Source organism: Heterocephalus glaber, unplaced genomic scaffold, assembly GCF_053883595.1.
Source record: "Heterocephalus glaber isolate CG9 unplaced genomic scaffold, H.glaber_assembly_v1.0 deba00001666, whole genome shotgun sequence".
NCBI classification, from domain to species: domain Eukaryota; kingdom Metazoa; phylum Chordata; class Mammalia; order Rodentia; family Bathyergidae; genus Heterocephalus; species Heterocephalus glaber.
The window spans coordinates 14,254,750-14,282,299 of record NW_028258406.1 but is presented as its reverse complement, the minus strand read 5'-3'; the positions used below and the strand labels follow the sequence as shown (position 1 = coordinate 14,282,299).

At 41.6% G+C, this 27,550-nt stretch overlaps 2 long non-coding RNA genes across 2 annotated transcripts; one reads left to right on the top strand and one right to left on the bottom strand.

Moving 5' to 3' along the window:
• Positions 1–12,251: 12,251 nt before the first annotated feature.
• On the bottom strand, positions 12,252–19,029 carry LOC147822254 (uncharacterized). The gene is made up of 3 exons (XR_015445851.1): positions 18,988–19,029; positions 17,652–17,724; positions 12,252–12,679 (listed from the first exon to the last, which is right to left on the bottom strand). It is a non-coding gene; the product is annotated as an uncharacterized LOC147822254 (long non-coding RNA).
• LOC110348999 (uncharacterized) lies at positions 15,346–21,212 on the top strand. The gene is made up of 3 exons (XR_002394657.2): positions 15,346–19,425; positions 19,768–19,845; positions 20,165–21,212. It is a non-coding gene; the product is annotated as an uncharacterized LOC110348999 (long non-coding RNA).
• The last annotated feature ends 6,338 nt before the right edge of the window (positions 21,213–27,550 follow it).

Sequence of the window (27,550 nt, the reverse complement as noted above, 5' to 3'; positions counted from 1 at the left end):
GCTGGGCACCACTCCAGGACTGTTAGCCCTTAATTATGTATGATAGTGGTGCAGATACACAGCTCTGGTCCTCTGCTGTGCTGTGTGAAAGTTTTATGTAATAGGAACATGTCAGTTGGCATGCTGTCAGTTTGGAAAGAGAAGCCATGTCTTGTTGTGGCTTTGAGTTCAGACAAATTTTTCATAATCTTTGAAGATGACAAGCCCTATAAGCAAAGCAAGCCTAAAGGAGTCTGAATGCTTCAAGCTCTGTGCAAGACAGGAAGAATGCTGTATGGGAATATTATTTAGAGAGAAACTTGATAATTGCTGTACTGGAGCACCGACATTTGCAGAACTCAATTGTGTGGCGTCCGACTGTGTAAGTTAGCAAAATAAAGACAGATGGCAATGGATTAACTCCAGCATGCCCACTAGACAATGGCAGCCAACTTGGAGAACTGTGGTGTGCTCAAAAAAACACACTTTCTGGGATAGTTCACTGAGTCCCTCGATTAGATGCCATCTAGTGACTCACCAAAACATTGCATCTTCTTGCACACCCATGTACATTTAGGACAGAGCTTAAGGAGACACAGATTGCTTGGCTTTGTTTGAAAATGAAAAGAAGAGATAACAGATTATGGAGGAGTTGAAAATTTATAGTTTGATATTTAGTTCACTGAGAAATAATGGCTGAATTCTGTGTTCTGTGTTGTATGTTTACGGATAAGGATGAGAGAAAGAAAAGAGGGAAGGAAACCAAGCCTGTAAGATATTCTGAAACACATGACCTAGAGATAGATAAAAGATTTTGGAACAATTTATGCATTTTGGTTTTAGTGCAACTTAAAGCTCAGGATGGCAACTAATTTCATTTCAACCTCTAAAGGAGTGCTCTGGACAGTGAGGGAAGGTGAGGTAGACCCAAGCCTCAGGGTTGGGAAACTGTGTTCACTGAAGGTTGTCTACTACAGCTGCAGGAAAGGACAGAGGTGGAATCTGGTTCTATATTGGACAATGATACATCAAACTATAAAATCGACTAATTTGTGTAAAGGTGGGTGTTTAGCTACAGAAATTCTATTACTCTTATCAGTTCTAAGCTGAAAAGAATGTAGAACACAGAAAATATGATGCTTTCTACCTGAAGGAGAGGTGAGGAAGTAATAAGAATTTTGTTATGATCTACCAAACTCTAGTTTGGTTAATATTTCTCCATCCCTTGTGGAAGGTACTGTTTCATTGGCAATTTACACCACTATCAGATATAATTTAGCTTTTATAGTCATGGAATATGTACCAAGAACTTGGTGATTAGACTTGAACTATTCCTAACCACAGGAGTTATTTTACAAGTGAAGGTCTAGACAATCTCAGAAGCTGGCCCAGAGTACAAAGCTGTGGAAGGAATGAGCTTTGGCTTCCGAGCCCCTCCATAACTGCCTACCACACCCAATTGACATTGTCTCTGTTTTTCTCTAGGTGTCACTTGGCCAGGAGCACTTAACATGCTTCGGTGACTGGTAAATAGTACAAATTATCTGTAGATTTTGGGGTGTCCACTCTTGGAGGATTGAGTAGTTGTGTGGTTAATGTGACTGCATTCAGTTGGGTCCATGTGTTGAGGTAAGAACCTGGCTGCCAACTAGTACACTACAGCTTACTCAAGTGAATCTCTTGAGAGATCCATGTCTTTCAAGCCCAGGTTATTTCAAGGCAGAAAGCTGCACAGACGCCAAACTTTGTCCAGTTTTTACTACTTTGAATTCAATTTAACACTCAGTAATTAACTGAATACTCACCACATATGAGAAATTGTGCTAGGTAGGAGTCAAGGCCCAGGAGTTACACAGGGTTCTGGCTCCTGCATAGAGTCCAGCTCATCACAGGGGTTCCATTGCCCAAGATCTCTCCATTGCCCAAGATGATAATACTGAGCTACAGTAAATTTTTCAAACTGCTTACTCACTCTCATTCTTGATGGCTTTATGATGAAAATGCCTGAGAACATAAGGCTGATTTCCTGATTTGGTTACTTAACATATGTAGGTATGTATGTATTTATGTATTTCTTTGTGCAGAAATGTATTTTGAGCACTCACTAATGCATCAGAAACTGATTTTGTGTAGCATGAGACAAAGTTCCTGGCCTTACAGAGCTCAGAGCCTCCCAGAAGGAAACACACAATAAACAGAACAAACAATAAATGCAAAACTAAAATCATGCCAGATGATAAGTGCAATGAAGACATGAAGCAGAGGAAGGAGAAAGGAAGAAGAATCAAACTGGGAGAAAGGGAGCTGCATGAGGTCAAGGGAAGAGATTTCTGGGCAGAAGTACCTACAGTGTGCGGACTTTAAGGGGAGAGCAGGTTTGGCAACTGGAGAGAGTGTAAGGAAACCACTTAGATAAATAGTTTACCTAGTGCCACATGTGGCCAAACCTTGAAGTCTTCAAGGAGATTGCTCATTTCTGTGAGCCTGACCCCATTCTAGGGTTAGGGGACACAGAGATGGAAAGGGACATCACCTGCACTGGAAAAATTCATATGCTGATGAATAGTCAGACGCTAGATAAAGGACAGATACGTGGAAGAGGTGCTATGATGAGCATCATGGCTGAAGGCTATGGGAGCTCAGTAAGGAAGGTAACATTTCAGCTGGGTCTTATGGGGTGAAGACTCACACCTAATTTCTGTCTTCAAATACTAACCACCAATATCTCAGACTGTGGCTGCATTTGGGCTTTAGACTGATAGAGCTTTAAGGAAGTGATTGAGTTAATGAAGTCTCTAGGCTGGCCCTAATCAAATTTGACTAGTGTTCTTATAAAAAGAAGAGATTAGGACTCAAACTCACAGAAGGAAGACCACGTGAAGACACAGGGAGAAGGAGATCACCCACAAGCCAAGGACAGGGGCCTAAGAAAAAGCCTTGATCTCAGGCTTCCAGCCTTCAGAATTGTGAGAAAATAAATTTCTGCTTTGTAAGCCCCCCAGCCTGTGGTGTTTTATTATGGCAAGCCTAGCTGACCAATATGTATACCTTGTTGGTAGATAGTAGCAAGTGAATATTTCAAAAGTAAATATTAAATATAAAAAGTAAAAATTTAGAAATATTGGAAAATAATTATATACCTCTAAAACACTGCATGCAGCTATGTTGATATTTTGTACATTGAAAAGTGACCTATACTTCTACTCTTGAAATGATTATTCTAGTTTAAATTGCTCGGGATCTTGAGGTCCATTTTACTCAGAATCATATTCTCTTTCAGAAAGAAGAGACATTAGACATTAGGCAGGTAATACTTAAACACTTCCTTCTGGGCATTCCTAAATGCAGCCTAGAAAGAAGGGATGCAGCAGGGAATTCACTTCAGAAGGGAGCCTGAAGTAACTTGACTTTTCTTATAGTTAAGTTTATGGTGGTATAATTACATCAAGTAAAATTCACCCTAGGATCATAGAGTTGGTTGAATGTTTAGATATATTCAGTCATGTACCCACCATCACATTCAGTGTACAGAACATTCCTATCATCCCCAAATTTCCTTATACTCATTTTCAGTTAATTTCCTTTCCCCTCCCAGCTCATGGTAACCACTAATCTTTTATCCCTATAGTTTTATCTTTTTCAAATATAAATAGATTTGGACAATATGCACCCTTTTATGTCTGCTTTTTTCCTATTTTAGAGGTTTATGTTTTGATTCTAAAATTATTTAAATTTTACCTTCAATGCTGACACACACATATGTATGTATATATAAATAATATAATCTATCTTTGTAAGGATGTATTTAAACCTTACATGTAAACTTTATTCAGTTAAATTACTTAAGTGCAACCTAATAATAATTGGATAAAATTAATACTACATGTCTTTGTACCATTTTCAAATATAAACACATCACTATTAATATAAAGGTGTTGACTTGAAAGACATCCCCAAGAAAGGTCAAATATTCACTTAAGTACTGAAAAATATGATACAGGGAACAATAAGCCATAGCCTTCTTGACTCTACCAGTGATTGAGATCTTGTCTGTCTTCTTGGGGTTTGAGACACAACAGTATTATATGTAAAATAAATGGAAAACATTTTCAATAACAAATATATCCAAATAACTCACATAATATGCTCAATAGTGATGAATCATTGAGATAGGCTGACATCCTGAAGTTTACTACTTTATTGAGTAAGGTACTGCATTGCCACTGATATTAGTGGCTGTGGCCCCTGATAATTCAGTTCATAGTCACCAAAACAGTTCTTACAAATGGAGTCTTTCTAGTTGGTTTTATACCTGGAATAGGATATATTTAAAATCTGTTTTTATATTATTGATCAAAAAAAAGGTCTAACCAAATGTGGTTTTCAGCTAAGGTCTGAGCTATGGATGAGATAAATAAAAAAAAGGAAAGCGGGTAGAAGTTCAGGATAGTCAGCTGGACAGATGACCTCCTGGACTGTTCTGTTTAACTTACTGCTTTGAGTTCTTCAAGAATCAGAACAAGCCTTACTTCCTCTGGGACCCATTTCCTACCCCAAGGCAGAATGAGTCAGTCATTCTTTTCTCCACTGACCTCCTTTAATGCTATGCACATATAGTTATCGGGTTTACCACAATTAGTTCTCTATATGTATGTGTCCTCTGTTATACTTTCATCTACTTAAGACAAGTACTTTCTTACTCTGTATCCCTAGATCCTGGAATATAGTGAATCCTTGGTAAATATATGCTAAAGTTAGATGGTCCTTGAAATCTACAATATGTCATGTGTCACGGATCCTCCCCAGTCAGACCTAGAGGAACCCAGAACTGTCTTGTGCAGATGCACGGCAAGTCTCTATTTTCATTTCTGCATCAAGAATCATGTTCCCTGCCAGTCTGCCAAGCTTCTGACCCAGATTCCTTCTCTGAGCCTATTTGCTTGGGCCAACTGTAAACATAATTCCTGCTCTGACCCAGATCCACTACCTCTACTTGTTCCAGCTTACCACGGTCTTCTATTTTGGCTCCATCTATGAAAGCTGATGTGTGCCCAAGGCAACCCTGGTGAAGATTCAGGGAGGCACTGCCATGGCCCTGGGTGACATCTGATTCTCTGGCTCTCTACAAGGAAACTGAGAGGGCCAAACAGAATAAACATTCAGAGGAGTAAAGGTCAAGTATCCAAGGTGCTGCCCACTGCAAGTTCCAAGGCAAGAAGCTGGTATGGACATGAGCTAGAGTGGGGCCAGGAAGGAGCAGATGTCTTGGACATGATGTCTGGTTGCCCCTTGGCTATGCCCATCCCATCTCAGGGGGATAGACAAGACTGGAACAAGTGTTTGAATGAAAACGGAAAAAGAAAAGGAGGTGCAGATAGGTCCAAACAAGTGAAAAGGATGTATTCTATATAGACCCGTGAGGGTCCTGCTACTTCCTTAGAGTGGGATGAATACTTGGTCTCAGGTGATACCACCAGGTTCTAATTTCTGGCACCCTAGAATATGAACCTTTTTGGAAAAAATATCTTTTCAGATGTAATTAAGTTAAGGATCTTGAAATGAGAGTATCCAAAATTTATAGTTGATCTTAAATCCAGTGACAGGTATCCTTATAAGGAAAACACACAGGGAGATTCAGGACAAAAGCACAGGGAGGGGGAAAGGCCATGTAAAAGCAAAAACAGAGATTGGAGTTATGCTGCCAAAAGTCAAGGAGTGCCTGGGGCCAGCAGGAGCTGAAGGAAGCAAGCAGGGCTACTCTCTGAGAGCCTTCAGGGAGGGCCTGGCCCTGCTGACACTTTGATTACAGAGTTTCATATCCAGAACTGGGAGAAAATGCATTTCTAGTTTTTTTGCTTTTGCTTTTAATTTTTCAGTATTGGAGATCAATCCTAGGGGGACTCTACCCTTGAGCTATATCAGTGCACACTCCCTTCCCTTGGAGACAGATTCTCACAGTAAGTGGCTAACTTGCCCAGTCTGGGCTCAAACTTGCAATCCTCCTGCTTCAGCCTCCCTGAGTGTGGACATTACAAGCTTTCAAAACCTGGCTTGTTATTCCTCTTGTTTCAAGCCACCACATTTGTGGTACTTTATAAAAGTAGGACCAAGAAATTAAGTATACATCATTTGCTTATCTGCCAGAGAAATGAGTATTAATTGTAATGTTTGGGTCCATGAAGGTTTTCTGAGCCCTAGGGAAAAAAGGCAAAGCACAAGGGAAGTGAATGGCCCAGACCCAGAAACATTTCCTGTTCTTTCAACATTGCTGAGAGAGACCAGAAGTGTCCACAGGAAGCCTTCTAATATTTAAGTACACTCTAAGAAAGAATCTTCCACTGGCCAGAGAAGTAATATTAATTGAAATATAATAGTGAGAAAGAAGGGAAAGGAAAAATTATGAGAAAAGAAAAAAATGGAAACAAAGTCTATGTAAATAGGGAAGGGAGGACAGGGAATGGGGAAAAAATGAGAACCAAGATACACCATGTACAGGTACAAGCACCCAGTGATAAATGTAAATGCATTGTATACCTAAAATGTACCAATAAAAGTATTTAAGCAAAAAAAAAGAAATGTAATAACGAAAATTAATAGTGTTCCATATATGATATAATTTACCAAGAGATTCTACCTATGTCCATTTTCTCTGACAAGAAAATTGAGGTTCAGAGTGATTTATTAAACGTTTATATATTGTAACTTTTATGTACCATGCTCTGTTCTAAGTTTACTATTATTAACTCATTAATCCTCATAATAGCCCAGTAGAGAAAGAATTATTATTTCCACTTTACAGAAAAGAAAATGGAGGCATAGAGCAGTTACCTAATACCCATAGTATCCCACAGCTAGGAAGCAGAGAATCTTGGATTCAAGTCCCAGAAATCTTGCCTAAAAGGTTCTGCCCTTAACTTCCACTCCATAGCTTTAAAGACTAGGGATTTGATTGGAGGTATGTCTGACCTCACTTCCCATGCTCATTCCACAAGTTGCAAATAAATAAGGGGTAGGATCACCCTGTGAACAGTGGTCCTTTCTACATGGTGGTCCCTGCAATTCTGGCTCCTTTCACTTTCAGGCTCTGAAGGTCTTCAGCCAGGATGTCTGATTCCTCCCATTGCTTACACAGTCCTGGACACAACAGCTAGTACAAGCAAAGGTTTAGCTTGAGCCTCTGGTAGAGACTGGTGTTGGCTTTTGGGTCCATGGAAGATTGCTCTCCCTCCTCCGACCCTTCCCCATGCTGTCCAACGCTGTTCACCCAGTTATATAACTGAAGTTTTTATTATCAGCAAATATTCATGAAGTCTGTTGTATGCTCTTCAACATGCCAGAAAAGGCCCAGGCCCAGGCAGATCATGGTATATTAAATTCAGAAAGCTGGGTGGGTTCAGGGAGAAATAACAGCAACAGTAGCCATTGTTGTCAGAGTGTTTATTGTGTTCTAGTGACGATGTAATCTTCCCAGTACCTGCTGCTCTGGGAGAAGACAGGAAGGTCACTGCTGTGGTCTGTCCCCATGAAAACTCATGTTGACCTTTGATTGCCAATGTAATAGTGTTGAGAGGTGATGGGACTTTTAAGAGATGATTAGGTCACAGGAGATCCACCCTCATGAATAGATTAATATCTTTCTTGAAGGATTGGTTCAGGTCTCTTGAGACTTGATTAGGTCTCTCACAAGTGAGTTGGGTTTCACAGGACTTGAGCAATTGTTATAAAACTTCCTGTTTGCAAATCTCAGAATCTCAGTGACCCAAGCTGTAATAATGGTGAGGAAGGTGTCCTGATGGTTACTGTCTGTCATTACAGACCAAGACTGAGCTAATATTGACAAGAACATTCAACTGGTAGGAAATAAATTAATTGGGTTATATTTACCAATTATTCTCAAATATGTTAATTGTTTATTTGAAGCTCCTATTAGGAAGAAAATACACAAACTTGAATTTCACAAGAAAATGTGAATTACAAAGTATGATATCCACCCCTCCTGTACTGGGAATTGAACACCCAGGGCCTTTTCAGTGAGCTACATCTCAAGCCCTTCTTTATTTTGAGATGAAGTCTCACTAATTTGTTCAATTGCCCATTCTGGGCACAAACTTGCAATGCTCTGCCTGAGGCTCCCAGAGTGCTGAGATTTCAGGTGTGAACAATGTGCTATTTCTTTAGCAAAGACAAAACTTTTATCTGCTTTCAGACATTGTTCTTAGTAAGCATGGAGTCTGGGTCAAGAAATGTTAAATTTTTATGCCACAACTGCACACTGAACAACTAATTCATGAATCATATATATCATAAACTCTATTATTAGACTTAGTAAAACTATAGGATTATTTAGGCAAGCCAATATTTCAATAGAGTTGTCACATTTCTATCCATGTTTTATCAATTTTTAATGAATCTGAAAACAGTAAAATATATTTAACACTGAAAGTCTGATGCTCACAATTTAATTTTACTTTTGATAATTCTAATTGACTAGAGAATTGACTACAGAATGACAGAGGAAGCCAGTTTTAGTCTGGCTGTATCTATGATTATAATGTTCACGATTATCCAAATTTGCATAATTAACCTTATTGAATATGAATATGAGGACTATTATAAAGATTGGTAGTTGGAGTATAGCTGTTCATGGACACAGCAGGGAACTCATGGATTAGAATAAGACTGGATGGATAGAAAGATTGACATTTAAATAAGTAAAAATTAAATATATTACATTAGGTAAATAATCTGATGGATGTTGAAATCTGTATATATCCGTACAACTCACATATTGTTGCAAGACATAGAACATTTCCAAAGCAGAGATTATCTGGTGTGACTATTAGCCCTGATACAACAACTTCACTGGATTAAGAAACACCTAGCAGGAGGCTGGGGATTTAGCTCAGTAGTTCCACCACCTGCCTCAAAAGCACAGGGTTCCGAGTTCGATCCTCAGTGCCAAAAAAAAAAAAGAAACACCTAGCAGATTAGTAGAGCACCCTCCTGGGTGTGCCTGGATGGATCATGAAGGTGTGGCCTTGGTACCATACCTGGTCCCTCACAGCACTGTTCCTGTGCTCTGCTTCTCAGGTGCCATGAACAGCTGCTTTGTCTGCCATGTCTTTCTGCCATGATGTTTGTGGCTTGGAGCCTGCTGACCATGTACTGAATCTCCTGAAAGTGTGATCTCCTTTAAATTGTGCATGTTGGATGTTATATCTCAGCAATGGGAAAATTACCTAAGACACCTGAGAAGGTTTTTGTAGTTTGGACTTTCCCAGAAAGTATGTTCAGCTTCTCTGATAGGGATCTTAGGTGTTGGATCCTGAGGTGGCTTCACCTTCTTTTCATCGCCATCACTTCCTGTGGCCTTCATTGCCACGTATGGCTCCTTTCTCCTGCTGATCCCATCCCATACAGTTTGGGCCAGATATAAAGGGCTTTTTTCACTGTTCCAGAAAGGGTATATTTCCATCTTTTTCTTCCAGGGTGGCTGTTAGCTTCAAATGTTCCTTCCTCACAATGAACATAAACAGTGGTCAGAATCCTCTTCCATTCCCACCAAAAGTGCTTCAGAAAACTTTGTTCATAAATCTTCCCAACTCATTCTTGAGTCATAGCAGAAAGCAAGGCATGTGCTTTGCTTTTATGGATGGAAACCTTGAAGTAAAGTGTAGTTCATTGATTTCCTGGCCAATGAATCTGACACCAATACAGAATTATTTTGACTCAGTTCACATTATGGCTTTGAGTGTATTTTTCCCCTCCAGCAGGAGGGAAAATATGGTGGAATAGAGGAGGCAGTTATCATGTTTTTAAGCCTCACAACTGTTCTCTTCCTACTTGAGAGTCTACTCAGTAGTCCAGATATGAGGAAGCAAAAGCTGAGAATAAACTGCCCCAGGAAGAGACACTACCAGATTTGGTATGCAAAGCCTTAGGCCTTAGTGATGTTTTAGAGATTAGAAACAAGGAAAAGAAATAGCCAAAGGTGACTGACATAGTCCAATCAGCTGTTCTTCATATTTCTTACAGTTTTACTTTGTTACAGTTTGAAGTACAGTTTGAGCACCAACAAATTAATAGTTTAATATAAATACAGATTGATGCTTTATGTTAAACTCAGCATCAAAAGGATTGTGATGAAAAAGTTAAAAGAATAGACTGAATATTCTGGGAAGTCCCCCATTCCCCTCTAGATATTGTCCTTAGAGTTAGCGGATTGACTTTGTTGAAATAGCCACATTTCCTTGTTAGGGGAAATATATATTTAGAGGTCTAGGAAATTACACCAAAGGATTTTCCTGCTTTCAGCAGTGGGAGGTGTAGCCAAGGGTGTTAAACTTGGTGAAAGGAATTGTGGGGCTGGGCAAGAGTCAGGAGACCAGGGCAATGGGAAATGGTCCCACTCTCCGGTTGTTCTCATTGGCTGGCTCACAGTTTACCTCATCTCCTTAGCATAATGACTATGCTGTGGGATTTGACAGTTGCAACATTTAATCTGCCTGCAAAGCTCTTTCTTGCTTTTACAAAATTCCACTGTACTCCAATCACAACTTTAATTACTAGTCTTCTCAAGAGAACCGGGAAGATGATATTCCACTCACTGTGGTTCCATCCATTCAGCAATGAATGAACAATCCAGCTCTTTACAGCTAACTCCCCAAACAAGCGTCAAACCCCACGGCCTGAGTAAAATACTCATCATACAACACAAGCCGGGCATGTCTCCCCTTTTTTGCTCCTTATGCAATATTTTACACTCATACAAATCCTGACTAAAACTTTCTCTGATGCTTTCTTCTAACTGACAAGAACAGCTATTTACTACTCTGTAGACAAAGGTTTTATGTAGCTGTGATTGTGGAAGAAGCATCATCAGGGTTTCTTAGCAGCAGAAATTGGTTTATTAGAAATAACTTTCTCTGAGGAAGGTGTCTCTTATTTTCCTAAGAATTCCTGTCTTCTTGTTGACTTCATAATCGGATTACACTTAAGATGTTCTCCTTATACCTGTGGGAAGACTGGGAGGGATAAATGATGGGAAATATTTGATACTAGAAAGCAGATGAGACACACTTAAGCAACCAGGGGACCCAGTTCTTCTGTCTGGAAAGCTCTAATTAGGAAATGTGACACTTGGTTTGGCTGTGTGTCCTTCGCCCTGATGTTGAGCTTCATGATAAGCTCTGGCAGGACAAAGAAGAAGCTCATGTGTCATGCTGGAGGTGGGGTCAAATCAACTCAGGAAATGATGTAGATTTGAGCTACTACCTAGTGACTTGACATGTCACCATTTCCAAAGGCATTTATTTGAACTATCTAGACTAGCAATTAAGCTCATGGAACCAGGAAGGTTAAAAAACATAGCAAAGCTATCTGTGTGACTGTGTTGACAACCATCAATATTTATTAAATGATTATTATGTGCTAGTCACTATTTCAAAAATACATAAAATTACATAAAATAAATAGTATGAGTTTAAATCATACTATCTATAAATATGTAATAAGAACTGAGTTAAGTTCATGACCACCATTACCTGCAAGTAGCAAAGATGGGATTTGAACCCTGTCAACCAGCAAACCCATCAGCTGTACTGTTCAGGCCATCAGTCTCATATGATTGTGACCTTGGGGACCTTCTGGTCCCAAGTGCTTGATTGTCTCCTTTTTGGGAAGAGAGTCAGCTAAACTGTATTTTTTGAGAAAGTTATGAATTTTTACATTGTTGATGGTATCTTCTTTAAATTTATTTTTTTAAAAAACCAAAACTGTACAGGGCAATTGCATGTGGGCTGAATGTGGTCAGGGATTACTTCCTTTTCAACCAAGGTCATTCAATCATTGTTCAACCTGCAACTCTGTACATGTGTCGGGGAAAATCTGGGCCAAGGAAATGGAAACAGGAACCCACACCAGTTCTATTTTGGGACATGCCCTCTGAGAAAGTTTTGCAATATTGTGTCATATGTAGGGTTTACTAGTTTTATCAGAAACCTAGGGATAATGTGGATTAAGATTTCAGATTTGTTATGGAGTCTAGACTTGTACCACCGTAATTATACAGTTAAAATATTCTCAAGTGGCATAGTGTTGTGTGGTCAGTGGGTTCAATGTGAAACTGGACTGCCTGCTCAGTCCTCGGGCTGGGTCACTTTCTGCCCATAAGTAGCTTCTCCTTTAGTTACATCTTATGTCACAGACAGTGTGTGTGTGTGTGTGTGTGTGTGTGTGTGTGTGTGTGTGTAATATATATACCATAAATTTTAAACAATTGGGAAGCATCATTGTGCTCTGTTTCTTACATTATATGAATTTCTCTGACTTAGCATCAAGCCTTCCTCTTTTTGGTGAGTGGGGTATAACCCTTGCATTAATCTTATAATGTAAGTTTTCTGCTCTTTCTCCCATCAGATAGTAGGATATCCTCCTGGGTTTTTCCACCTTATTCATGGATCTTTTCATTAATGACAAATCAGTACCATTCATTTATTTATCCATTCCAGTTCTTTCTAACCTCCAATCTCACATAGCAGATTAGTAAAATTTTAATTTCAATTCATTCAATCATGATTTGTTATTTGTTTGGAAAGGCCCCTGGGGAGAGGGCACAGGGCCTACTAAGGTGACAAACTTGTCCTCTTCTGCCTGGAACATTCCCAGTTTTAGCACAAGAAGTCCTGTGTCCCAGGAATCCCTGCGGGCCAGAGAAAAACAGAATGTTTGTCACTTTAGCCCCGGCACAGATAGAATGAAGACTCTTATTCACTTGCGTAAATAGAATGGAGAACAGGGAGGGAGATGGTACTTTGCCTCATATGAGTAGGGTAGATGTAGGGTCAAAAGGGGAGAATTTCTTATAAAATCGCCTCAGGGTTTCTACTGGATAAATATAAGGTCATTTGCTGAAAGGAAGGTGATTGGTGGTGGAAGAATTACCAAAGAATCCTCGCCACCTTCTTGTTCTAAAATAACTTGACAATAATTTCTATTAAAAACTTCTATGCTTTGCATAAATGTAATCTCTCATTTCTGGGAGAATGAAAATTAAGAAAAAGTAACTACAAAAATTAATTATATATTTATTTTTCAAAGCTGAATGGTATATGTTCTAAAGTTGTAGTCTATGAAGTTGGGGCACCATGACCACTAGAGATGACTGTTCTCATAACTGCCCTTTAACAGCCACTTGCCTTCAACCATACTCCAGCTCTTCCTCTCCATATTCTAAACAACACACTGAGTTTAATAGTTACTCAAAAGTGGGGAAATACGCCTCTTAAGTAGGTAAGGAAGCGCCCCAAATCAATACCACCCAGGGATCTCCAGACAACATCCTATCCTATGTATCTATGCATCTGCCTACCTATTGATTGATGGATTACTGATATGTATATATACGCATACATATACATATGTATATACACACACACACACACACACACATACATATATATATCTTTATGGAAATCAGCTTATACAATTATGCAGGCTGAGAAGTCCCAAAATGGGTCATGTGTGAGCTGGAGGACCAGGAAAGTGGAAGAGTAAATCGGTCTGAGGCCAAAGGCTGAGAAGCTAGGGAGCTGTTGCTGTTATCCCTGGAGTCAAAAGGCTTGAAAGCCTGGAGCTCTGGTATCTAGCAGAAAATGAATGTCCCAGCTCCAGAAGAGTGGAATTTGAACTGTGGCCCTAGAAAACCTGGAGAGCTGCCAGGCTACAAGAGGAGCCAAGGACAGGGTGAATGCAACTTGATAGGTGACCTTTGACAAATGTCCAGCCTTTCTTGCCTCTGTGCTTCCACTGGAAAGTTAAAGGAAGGTCTATGGGAACGGAAAGATTCCTAATGCATACTACAACTCCAGCCCTTTCTGAAGAATTGTATGAAAAGAGAATAATTACAGAAATACTATCAATAAATGTTAGAAGTCTTTGGTATGTGATGTCAAGGAATTGGCCAGGTGTCCCCACAAAAATTAGGATTAGGAATAGGATGGAACAAACCCCACAGCAGTGAAGACCAGTGCTTAAAAATTTGCAACAGAGGAGGTTTCACAGCTCAAATAAGAAGCAAATTTCTCATTGTGTGCTTTTATAATTTATAAAACATTGTTACCCAGAACAATAGCTTTCAGACTGAAAAGCACTTGAATATAATAATGTCCTATTTGATCTTGACATAATCTTGAGAGGCAGAAAGCATAGGTTCTACTGTCCCCATGTTATGGATGAGAAAGCTGAGTTTTCAAGTGGACTCTTGGGTGTGGACTCCTTTTTCATAAATCTCTGTAACTTCTAAAGAGGGTGGGGTCAGTGGAATCTTACTGCTGAGCAGCCGTGTAAGAAGTGGGAGCCCTGCATAGAAAGTGGTAAGACCCATGGAACACACTATGCCTCTGCAGGTTGGAGCAGAAGGTTGGAGCAGAAGCCTGCAGCTGTGGTTGGCCTGCTCTGCTCGGGAAGGGGCTTCCTTTGGCCCCACCAAAGAGACAACACAGTAGATTTGCAGGTGGCCTGCAGTCTGAATGCTGGCTCTGCTGGGCCTCTGTCCTAATCAGGTATCTTTCTAAATGTTCCAATACCAGGTTTTTGCCTGGGAGGCTGTGGGGTAGAAATAATAGAGGAGTCTATGAGGACTGGTGTTTTCCTGTTGTGTGCTGTTATGTGAAACTGGGTGTTACTGTACCATTTTTTGCTGCTGTTTAGAAGTTTTTGTACCCTACACTTATTATTACTCCCAAAATAGACCCATAATATATTCTTGCACACTTGAATTTAATTAAGAACCTTCTCACTGACACGGATGTGGTTTTTTTGTTTCTGGCCAAGCCAGATGAGAATGCCTAAAGATAGATTTTTGAGTGATGCCTAAGCCAATTTCTTTGATCTTTTTAATATTTATAACCAAGGAGCCCTTCTCTGAGATGATGATTTTTGACTTTGACATACTTTCCCTGCCCACTTTCTGGTCACAAGGAGACATGTGGAACATCACAGAAGTAACTGTGCCCAGGAATCCAGGTGGAGCCACACTGTCTCCTCCAACCTCACTAGCATCCTAACAGGATTCAGAATGGTCACATTTTCAGCATACTGAGGGCTATCTTAGGATCACCCAGAACCCTACATAATCATTTCATAACTTGGAGGTTGGTGACAGAAGTAAATCTTCCATACTATGGCCCATTCCTAGTTTATTTGACCTGTTCAGTTTCCAAGGCCATTTTGGGCTCCACATTTTGTGTCCCAATAGGATTTAGAACAAAAGCTCATATACTGCTCTGTCCTGTAGTGTTTCTGTTTAGCAACACCTCCTCATTACAATGCTGCTGCCTAAAGTACAAGAGAAGTTTCAGGAAAATGAGCAATTATTACCAATAGCATGTCTTATGCCCTCTGTTTCCCTTACCACCTGCACCTGGGCAGAAAGAGCCTGTGCCTTCTACTCACCTATGGGTACTTGACTCAGCTGTGGGCTCAGACCTAATCATATAACCAGAAGACCTTATCTCTTTGGTGCATACCATGATTAGGAGAAAGATGCCTCTCTTTGGATTTGGAGCTTACTGCATTTAGGGTGGCAAGTTTGGGTAGCATGGATGATGGATGAGATTACAGTATTTATCATTCATTCATTCATTCATTCATTTATTCATTCACACCTCTCTCCAGTCTTCCCTCACATAGTAACTAAGTGCCCATATTAGGCATCCAGTGGTGAGCATAGAAGATAATAATCTCAAGGAAGAGCTTCTGGTTCCATAGAACAGCTCAAGGAACTTCATCTGTTTCTGCTTCAGTGGGTTAGTAACTGCCAAGAATCTGTTGGTGTTCAAGGGTCCTCACTAAGTTTAGGATGGTTTGGCTCCCTCCCCTTTGCTCTTTGGAGCCTGGCTCTGGTTGGCCTTGAGTGAAGAGCAAGGCCTTTCAAGACTCACTGTCTGTGGTTCCTGGATGAGTACTACGCATGGGAGGGGCTTGGGTGTGGAGCACTCTGAAGGCTGTGTCACCCTGGGCTCCAGCCACAAAGGTTTCATCACTGAGGGAAGCTGAGCTGTGAGCTTGTTGCTAGGCGGTGGCTATTTATTTTTATAAACAAGCCTTGTGCTTAATTTAGAAATCTGCTTTTTCTTTTACTTTCTTCTTTCCAGCATCATCTGGGTGTCTGGCACCATCAAAGAATTGCATTTCTGACCCAAGGAGAGCTTGTGGGTGAGGGGGGCAGGAAGAAGGCTTGAGAGAGGACTGATGCCAGCCAGGCTGCCTCAAGGGGAGATGGTAACACGTGGCCATGCCATTAGCAACCTGTTTGGCTTCTGTGTGAGTTTCATCTGCAACACCTACGTAGTCCTTGCTTGGAACAGCAGGATAAAAAGCAGCCCTGGTGTTCACTCCTGTTCTGATGAACCCACACCAAAATACAGCAGAACAAAAGGCAAAGCCACACAGAAGAGGACCTAAGTCAGGTGCAGAAGCAGTTGACATCTGGAGTCTCCATTCTTTGGAAACAGCTATTTTAATAGAGACATTTTACTGCAGCTATTTTGATGTGAAGATATTTTGGTTTGGCCAAAAACTTTAGCTGATAAATGACCAGCTTAAAAAAAAAAGAGTAAAATGGGTATTTTATACTCCATCCGTAAGTAACACTAAACCCTGATCTTCACACCATTGTAAATCCCATGTTGGGCATCAAGGATATATAGATTGGGGACAGGTGAAAGAAAGGATTGGCAGAGGCTGAAAATGGGAGAAATATCAGAAACCAAGTAATGCTCAAAAATGCAGTGTCAGAAATAAAGTGATCATCAGAATTAGGAGCAGGTTGGGGCCAGGAAGGTTAGGATGCCTCTAAAGTCAAAAAGGGTTAATCAAGTATATAGGCAGGACAAGGTCACAGGTGGAATGAGAGGCAGAAAGTTGGGTATGTAGAATACAGTGGGTGTGCATTTTGGTTCACCTCTTTACAGGGTGCTGTATCAAAACAGCTGTGTCAGAACAGCTGCATGAAACTGTTTTTACAAGAATAATCCATGTAGGATCCAGAAAAGCTCATTAATCTTGGCTCTTTTCAGATAGTGTCTGATTCATAATTGTCTATACATTTTACTTTAGGGGTTGTCTGAGCCTCAGTTTCCCATATAAAATGCAGAGGCTTACTGCCCTTCCCCTTTCCCCGCCTTTTCCTCTACCTCCAAGAGGCATGATGAGGGATGAGCAAGCAGCTTGTAAAACTGTTCTGGGCCACCTGAGAAGGGTGCTGTGTAAATGGTGAGTGTTGGTATAGATGAGTCACCCATGAGTCAAGGATTTTGAAGTTGGGCAAGTGTGACTGACCCTGCTTGGTGATTCATGAAGTTACAATGGTGCCTTTGGCTGGAAAGGATGGTGTGCGATGGCTGTTCCTACCACCGTGGAAAACTGAGTATTTACACAAATGCAGTAGATTGAGGTTATTAGGCAAGGGGATTAGATTTGAAAAGAGTCGAAAGAAACCTGATATTTCAGCCTGTAATCTAAAGTTTCATTTTATAATCACCAGCAGCATGTTTGTGCCCTATCATCAGCCAGCAAAGAAACTTCTGAATTGTTTTGCCACTTGTCAAACTTGTCAAAGTCCCTAGGAGGCAGTTTCAGTGTTAAAGGTGGAGGCAAGAAGAGTGCTCTACCAGATTCCAGTACTTTCTGTGTTGGTTGTTGTCTTAGTTATTTTCCTCATTGCTGAGACAAAATCACCATCACCTACAAGTTAAAGGAAGAAAGGTTTAATTTTGCCTTAGTGTGTAGAGGTTTCAGTCCATAGTGGGCTGGTTCCAAGGCAGAGTGGCAGAGCACAGGAGATACAGTTCATGGTAGAGCAGCAGCAGCAAGCCTCCCTTTCCCTTTTATCTCATTCAGACTATAAGCCTTTGGAGTGTTGTCACCCACACCCAAGGCTGGGCTACCATTATCCACACTCAGAACTATGCTAAACCAATCTACTTATACACCCTTAATCTCAGTATCACACACCTTAATCCAGCATCACACATCCATGATCCAGCCACTGCCCAGAAGCCCCACTTATGAGGGCATGAGGCTTTGGGAGGACATCTAGACACAAGCCATATCAGTTGTTCACAAGGGAAGAGCTTTTGCATCACAAGATAAACCTTGCTGCTTTGGAATTCCAGGATTAACGCAAGAAGGCAGCAGAACTGGGGCCTCAGCTTCCAGCAGCTCGTGCTGGGGCCACCATGCAGCTGGGCAGGTACCTTTCTTGGAGTCTTCAGAGTGGAGGGGTCTGCCACTTGGAGTATCTGCCACTTAAAGTGTCCGCCACTCAGTTGACCCAGCCCCACTTCTGACTTCTGCCCACTCCTATTTTAAAAACCAAAGGGCCACCTCCTCTGGTACAGTTAATCTTTGTTCTACCACCCATCCATTTTCTTTTGTTGTTTTTCACCATGTCCCTGCCTTCAGATTTCTTATGGATTACTTTCTCAGGCATCATGTTTGGATTCCCTCCTCACGTTGACTTCCAAGTGCCAAGAACAACTCTGTTCCAGCTGGAGGATAGTATTTGGCTTTTAAGAGAGGACAAGCAGTAGCTTCTCTCCATTAGTACAGTATTCTTCAGGTTTATGTGGGAATCTATTCTGGGAACTGTGTAGCATTTCTCCAAGTCTCTCTCCCTCCTACTCTCTGTCCCATAGAGTCACTTTATGTCACTGTGTTCACTGTGTTGAACTGGATGATAAGTTCTTTTCTTTTTGAACCTCTGTAGAAGGGCTCAGCACCCCTCTCCCAGCATGTTTCCCTCAGGATGTATAGGCTGGGCCCACAGAGAATATTCTAATGGGCATTGTTGCCATTTTTATGGACTTTAGGAGGACTTGAACATTATCCTTAGTATCTGATTGTGTGATAAACCTGAAGTCCTTTATCAGAACAAATAGTTCTCTTTTTAAACACTTGAGCTCCATGTTCATCCTTTATCCCTTTCCAAATTACGGACAAGCATACCTGGATTTAGCTGGAGGGGTCAGGTCTAGCCAACACTTGCTTCTCTTGACATCACAAAGGGTTTAATGACACATACCAAGCACAGTTACTGGTGCCCTCACTGGCTCCTATTAATATCTTAGGGAAGTAGTATCGCTCCATCCACTACTTTCTATAGTGATTCAGAAATTTGCTGTTTAAGCAAAGTAAGAGACTAGGGAATTTGGCATACCCTAGGCAGCAAGGGAGCCTGATGTGCCATTCCAAGAGGACTTCCTGTGTGCCTCCAGATGGCCAGGTCTCAGCCTGGTCTTCCTGGACCTATTGCAAAGAAAGACTTAGATCAGAGGGCATTCTGTGCTCCAAGGGCAGAATGGTGGAAGAGGCAACACACTTCCCATATATTAATAGGGACCAGTGATGGTACTAGCTTGGACAGGGGAAAGAAGGCTTTTAGAGGTAAGCAGCAAGACTCCTGCTTCCTTAAACTCAATGTAAGTAGGCTCAGGCTGGGCCTGATTAGGGTCCAAATGGAGCATTTTTGTTTGTTTGTTTGTTTGTTTTTTAACCTGTGAAGTTGCTTCTAGGTACATGAATTGGCTCCTCTGAGTCTTTCTTAAACTTAAAGTACATAGGACAGGTGTTGTTACTCTAATTTCACTAATAACGAAACTAAGTTCCAGAAAGTTTAGTTAACTTCCTTAGAGCCAACTAAATAAATTATGGGTGGGACTGAGACATGAAGCCCCAAATTCCTGACATCTGCTCCAGTTTTTTCCATTATTCCATGTTTCTTTTTAGCAAGGCTTATACAAAACAGCCAAAGCAAGTCTCAGCCCTTCCAGCTGGGCAGGAGCCAAGAGCTGGCCTGGATTTACAGTGAGTAGTCAGGCATTGGGAAGCTGCAGGTGCTGTTTCCACCTGCTTGGATGGCAAAGCAAGGCTGAATGGGCTAAGGCTCTCTAGGAGCTTACTGTTTATGAGGATGTGGGAGGACAGTGCAAAAGAGAAGGAGGTGGGGCGGTATGTCTGTGTAGGTGCACTTGTGTACACACATAGGCATCAGGCAGGAGGAGTGGTTCTTCCCACAGTGACTGTCACAGATAGATGGATGGATGGGTGATGGGTGGATAGATGGGTGGATGGATGAACAGGTGAAAGGGTGGATGGTGCAGATTTTCTTGGAAAGCATCTTCAGCTTCACAGACACATCATCCAGCTTTAACATCTCAGCCTGGAGCTCCTGTCTGGCCACAAGAAGTTTGTTGAGGCTCAACAGGGAGCAGTTCAGAGGAGACTCAACATTAAAGATGCCTAGAGCAATTTTTAGCCAATAAAGAATGGAGCTGATGAAAAAATGTCTCAGCTTTTTTGCCCATTTGTAGGACAATTGCAGCATGTTTGACAGTTTCTTGTCTTTTGTGGGCCTCATTCTCTGTCATATCCTACACATTAACACACCTTTTATTGGCTTTGCCCTCTTGTGTCTTGCCTCCTCAGTCCACAATGTGTTCGCTAGGATCACATCCTCAAGAAACATGTATACACAGATACTCTCTTCAGGAATAAAAACTAAGACCATGGTCCAGTTCCCACCTCTCCAGAGTACCTCTTAATATAGCATGGGCTTTCAACATAGCCAGGTTCCTTCTAAGACTGGCAGCTGTGCTTTTCTAGGCTGGGCTTTGCCCCTTTTGGGCCATTGGCCCGGAAGACTGTGAATCTGTCAGAAACAATGATAGGGTTCTTCAGATTGGAATAATCTCATCTCCTATAAACCCAGGAAGACCCTGCAGCAGGACAGAATAGATGAGGAATAGAGAAGAGGACTCAGTGTCTTTAAAAACAATGCTAAATTGGAGCAAGGTTGGAGTTTTCTTGTGCACCACATGGACTTCTCTGAGCAGATGCAGGCCCAGTGACTCCTCGTCAGCTGTCAGCCAGACAAACACTGTCTTTGGAAACTCACTTTCATTAGGCATATCTAGATTGACTTGCTCTCCAAATTGCTCTTGCCATAGTTGCAGGACAGTCCACTAGAACATGGGAAGGTGGTGGAAGAATTCCATGGAGTTGGATTAGGCTCCTGGATGTCAAGTTCTTATCAGTTCTCCTGGGTTCCAGCAGGTTGCATATTGGACTTGCAACAAGCAGACACATGAGAGCAAACGTGATTCTAACATTTCATAACCTGCCTCCCACAAAACAGAAGGCTCCCTTCCCCTCACATTCTTCCCTGCCTTGTTTGTGACATTTTTAACTTGGTGAGTATACAGCCGAGTTTGCATTTCTGACACCTCCCACTTGAATTGGCTCCTGGTCCCTCCAGGCCTGAGAAGCCCAGTTGTGTGTTGTACCCAGAGAATATCTGGGCTCCCTTCCAGGCAGCTACACTTCTTCTGCCTTGACCTTTAAGGCTGCCATTTCTTTTTCTCCTCTCCTATAATAAATCAGCATCAGTCAAGATTCACTGCTTCCTGAGCAGGTTTTGGGAAACTGAATTTGGGCTGGGAAACTTCTGCATGCAATGAGTGAAAAGCAAGCACCACCCTTCTGTTTCTGGTCCCTGGCTTTGCACAGTGTGAAGGAAATCAGAGCTGGAGCCCAGCCTCTGTTCCCAGGCCTCTTATGGAACCTGTACAAAGCTGAGCATATGGTTAGTTTTTCTGCTTAAACCAGAAAAAAAGAAGGTGTCCCTTTTCTGAGTCCTTCCTTATTTGTGGCCCAGGCCTGAGTTACTGGTTCAGTTCAGAGGGTCTAGTGTAAATGGGACAGTAAGTAGCAGAGGGACACAGAGGCTGGGCCAGTTCTGTCCTTCCTGCCCCTTCTCCATGCTATACTCTGAAATCTGGGTTCAATCCACCAGGGAACAAAGAGGGAGCAAAGCTTTCTAGAGCTCAGTGGCAGATGCTAAGCAATGCCCAAGGCTGTGTTTGTTTGAAAGGGTAAAGTCAACAGAAACAGGGAACAGGAAGGGAGAAAAAGATAGCAAACGGATAGAGGAAAAAGGAAAAAGAGAAATTCATACACAGAGGAATAGTCACACTGAGGAGTGGCTGACTGCCACTTACAACTCTTTGAGAGGCACTGATGCCATTTGACACCCATCCCTGTTTCGAAGTTGAGTCAGGAGCTCAAGAAGATATACAGTTTGGATTTTAGAACTGTGTTGCTTCCCACAGTTCCCTAGACTAGAAATGAGCATGACTCTACTTACTCAGCCATGAGAGAGCTTGACAAAAGGGTTTTCTTTTTTAGAAAAAACTACTCATACTCCACTGCCTGCCTCGCAAGTGCAAGGTCCAGAGTTCAATCCCTGGTACAAAAAAAACCCAAAAAAACCCACTCATATAAATATACAATACAACGGTTTTTCTGCAATTCACCCCACGACTTGAATGTGCACTATTAGAACTCCCCTCAAAGGCAATTTTAAGATACTAGTTTAGAAGCTTAAGAGAAGAAACTATGGCAGGTGAACTGATTATAATTCTTATATAATTCACACAGCAGGTTCTCAATAAATGTCTGAAATTGAATGAATGAAAATGAGAGAGATACAAGAAAGAATATTTTGACAAGAAGATACTAGAGCATCCAACACAGATTGCTTTTCAAAACATTTCATTGCTTTTGTTCTAGACACTGGAGATCCAAGGATGAGTGAGCTCTCAAAGTAGATCTCACTGTCCTGTGATCACATGCCCCCCTCACTGTCCTGTGATCACATGCCCCCTCTGGGATGTAAGGGCAAGGAAAATGTGTATAGGAAACAGTGATGCAAGGGGTCCAATCTGCCTGGAGGTCTCTAGATAAGTGGGTTCTGGAAGCTGCTGAGGAGGTCTTCTCAAGCAGACCAGGCCCTGGAAGACAGAGCTTCAGGACAACAAATAGCCTGGTGTGTCAAAGAGCTGCAAGGCTGGGTATGGCTGTGACACATGGAAAGAACTGGGGTGTGTTGATCAGTGGAGCTTGGGAGAAGGCAGGGGCCTTGCCAGCCACTAGCTTTTGCTAGTCACTATAGGTTTTAGAATCCCTTCTCTGAGACTAAACCCTGGCAGCAGAAGCTTTCACTTAGTTGATCTTCCTGGAAAACTGAACCACATATATAGGCTGTTGCTTTGCCCCTGGGGAGTGTGTGAGTATCTCCATGTCTCCTTAGGGGTCCTGACTGATAGTAGAGGGAAGTGATCTTTTATCTTCTAGGCACCTCACCTTGTTTTTAGTCTGTATTTCTTCTCTTTGCTGTGAGCCACCTCAGGGCAAAAATCCCCCTACCCTTTGAGCATAATAAGCACAAGAGGACTTTACTGGGTGGATGGATGGATAGATGTTCATTCAGAGTCCTACAAAAGCCCCAAAGCCTCACTGTTCTCTCCTAAGAAGGTTTAATTGATTTTTCTCATGAGTACTCCTTGTTTATCTCACCTTGCAAATCTCCTGCAGGTGCAGAGCCTAGAAAAAAAAATCAGCTTGGAATGTAGGCAATGAGGTTGGCACCCCCTAGAACTTAGTAGGAATGCCAGTGAGGGCTGTGTCCAAACAGCTCCTATTACAGGCCCTGAGGCCCCAAAGAGGGGCAGGGTGGGAGGCCCTCACCCTTCTCCCACCACTACTCCACCCTGCAGTGATGGCAGAAACACGCTGCAGTGTGGAACACTGTGCACACTCCTGCTGCAGGATGCCTTGAGAGCCAAAAGATTTGATAAAGCCTGAATCAGAGGAAATGAAAGGCAATTATGTTCCTGAAACCTGGGCTCCTGCCACCCTGTGGCTCCCTGGGGATATACTTGTGGCATTTGCATGTTTTTCTCACAGAGGCCTGGAGAGAGAAAAACAGCCACTCAACATCTAATAAATTATCCACTAGGTCATTGCTTCTGCTGGCCTCATTCTGACACTTCTTCCCCTCTGACTGTAGACAATAATTATCCTCTAATTTTGTAGACAATCTTGCTCATAGAGCTAAAGCAACAATGAAAAGCTGTCGTCTGTTATTGTTTGTTCTGAATGCTGATTTGAACTGAATTATGCTTCAATTGCACGAATGAGTCTATTCTGAAGAGGGAGGCCCTCCCCCATGTCACACCCCCCATTGAGGCTTTGGAGGCCTGAGAGGAGTGTCACAGCATGGTTCTTGTGTTTCCGTCTTGGCCTGAGGGCTGCACCTGACTTCAGGGTGGTCACTAATCAGGCCCTCCCCAAACAGGATCCTGCAGTAGATCCTTGTGCTTCTGAGGGCCACCCAGCAGCCATGGATGGAGAATGACTACAGGAAGGAGTGAATAGATCCATGGCCCTGACACTCTAACAAGTGAATTTTCTGGAAATTCAGACCAGTCTTTGACCCTGGACACCATTATCTCTCTTTTTTAAAAACAGAGAATTGAATTTCAGAAATTTATCATAAGTCATCAACATAATGAAACAGTACTTATCAGATGCTTTATATTCATTGCTTAGTGCTAGATGCTAACAATTTTAGGAGATTATTTTCTGCAACATGAGGGCTGAATCTGTGTGCAAGACACAGGGCATCTATAGGGACTATGAGGCAGAGGTGTTGGTCATACTAATAAGCATGATTTTCAGATGGCATCAAATAGAGAATGCATGAGAGCAATATCTGAGTGTAAATTGGATGACGGGCTTGGAGATACAAGTATAAGCTGATTGCTTGGTTCATTTATTCAACTCCATTTATTGAGGACCTACTAAGTAACAAGTACCCAACCAGATACCTAAGGTTTTTTAAAAAGAAAAAGCCATTTTGAGTGGTTTTGAGGAGCTCACAGTTTGGTGAGAATTAAAGTCTGAATATGCTACACAAATAATGAGAATATGATGATTCCTAGAGAGTAAGGTGCATGATGACAGCATTAGGGGACTGATGAACTCAGCATGAGGAGTTGGAACACAGATCTAAGCTGGGCCTAGAAATGTTGGTGAGCTAGGAAAGGTTTGCTAAGGGCATGTCAAGCCTGAAGTTTGGAAGAACACAGTACAGTTGAAAGAATGTGAAATCGTTCTATGTGATCAGAGAACATAAGAGGTCAACATAGTGAGAGGATAGGACAGGAGAGAGGCCAGGACTTGTTCTGGAAGGTTCCAAGTCTGTTGTGAAAAATGTGGACTTTAAGTGAAAAGAGCATGTGAAGAGACACACTCTGGCCATGTGGAGGGGACTGATTGAAGGAAAGGCCAGGAGCAGCACGAGTGGGGCTGGAAGAAAAGTTCCCAGGATACGTAGGTGATAGAGTCTTCTCAATTCTCACATTTCCCTTTTTATTTCTTCAGTTCTTGTTTTTGTTTTTATGGGGGTACCGGGGATCAAACTCTGGTCCTTGCACTTGCAAGGCAGGTGGCTGAACCACTAAGCTAAATCCCCGGCCCTCTTCAGTTCTTTTTAGGTTGCACTATACACAATTGTTCTTTTAATTTTATTTTCTTAGTCTTCTTATTCTAACCCTTGCATTTCCCTCAGGTTCTATTTTCTACTTCTGAGATGTCAGGATGCATAGCTTCTTGTGTCTGTCCTTGGTTGAAAAGGAGGGAAGCCAAGTTAACTAAGGTTAATGGAAGTGTTTCATCACAAGCTGGGTTCAACCTGAAGTTTCTCCTTTGTACCTAAACAATTTACTTATGTGTTCTTCTTGCAAGCTGGTAGACTGTCACCTGAAGCTTGAGGATCTTGATTTGCTTGAGAATTTTGACCTCTCCCTGCTTTCTCAAGACATCAAGGATGTTCATAATTCAGGGGCCAAGAGTCAGGGGCCTATGAACTCAGAGTTTTTAGACACCTTCTGATTACATATCACATGAGATCACTGTGCCAGGTTGTGTTCAAGAGTCTGAACTATAAGTCTCAGCCAAAGTCTCTTTTAGTCCCTCCAGCTGCCAACAATGCTTGCTGCTGGGACAGCCTGCCTACGTGCAGTTGTGAAAATGAATCTCTTTTAAAATGCTTGCAAAGCCTGATGCCCATCAGTCATCTGGACTCTCAGCAACCTACCAAAGAACACAAACAATGGAAAGGCTAGTCTCTGGAATGCTTTCCAGATAATAAATCTCCAGCCACCCTGAGGAAGCAGCCTTTCCCTTGGAGACGATAAATCCATTTGCTTAAAAACACACAAACTTATATTTCTCTGAGCCTATTTCCCAGTTCTCAGAGGTAACATATGCTGGAGAAGGAATAAAGGAAAATAATAGATTGATCCAGCACATCTTATAAATGTGTTTCTCTGTTAAACATCATACTGGATACTAAAGAGTTGCAAAGAAATCAAGACTTCTTACCTTATGGACCTTACGTTCTACTGAGGATCTGCAGAACTAGATTACTAATTTAAGAAGAGCTATCTGAGATTATAGTCCTTCTCTCCTATGCAAAAATCAAAATTAAAAACACAGACCTTACGTGTATGTAAAAATCACAGATTTCCTGATTGCAAAAGCCTGGATAAGTTAATTGAATTGAAGATGAACTTATCTCACATTTTGGTGCCCTTGTTTTATTGATGCTTTAATCACAGGCTTTGTCTGCCTACTAACAATCAAGAGAACATAGAACTAAACACACTAGAAGATACAAAAAGAAAATCACATGGTAGGTCCTTCTGTCATTCTGGGTTCCCTGAAGAAACAGAACCAGAAAGAAATATCTGTATCTATACTTATAAATATACAGATATATAGAGAAAAAACATTTTGAAAGATTTATTTTAAGAAATTGGCTTAAATGCTTGTGGGGGTGGCTGGCAAATCTGAAATGGACAGAGCAGGCTGGCAGCCTGAAAACTCTCATGCTGCAGCTGAAGCTGAATGCCAGAGGTGGAATTTCTTCTTCCTCAGAGAAACCTTGGTTTTGCTTCTAAGGATTTTCACTGATTGAATGAGTCACACCCAAATTATTGAGGATAATAACATTTAAAGTTAAGTGATATACAAAATATATGTATCTCACAACGCCTAGATTAGCATTTGATTGAGTAACTGGCTATAGACTAGCCAAGGTGACACATAAAGCAGACCATGGTAGTCTCCAATAAAGGTATAGCCGTGAGCACTGTTGGATAGACAGCTGCAGGAATCCTAGGATGTGATCACTGGAAGAGAATTTAGAGATCACCAAATTCAATCTCCTCCATGCATAGGGAAAGAGCCTGCAGGTATTTGGTTTGTACAAGATATCAAGAAAAGGGTTTCCTAGGCCAGTGGCGATTTTATGTGAAAAATTCAAGGGGAATTTTACAGAGATGAGTTTGGGTTCTCTCCTGATCAAGGCCTGCTGGATCAGAATGTATAGAGAAGGTATCCAAACAATATTTTTGATTGGGTTGCATGGATATTAGACCTGAGCCTGAAGCTTACAGTCCCATTCTTTGAGGGCAGGGTCTAAGAATACCAGTTCACTAATGTGTACCCAGGGCCTACCCTAGTTGTGATATGTCATATAGGTGCTCAAAAAACAGTGAAGTTTATGAATTGAGCAAATGCATGCAATATTCCCAAAAGGAAATATCCTAAGCATGAAATATGGTATTTTTTGAGTTTCTTCACAGGTCCATTGGAAATGATAATA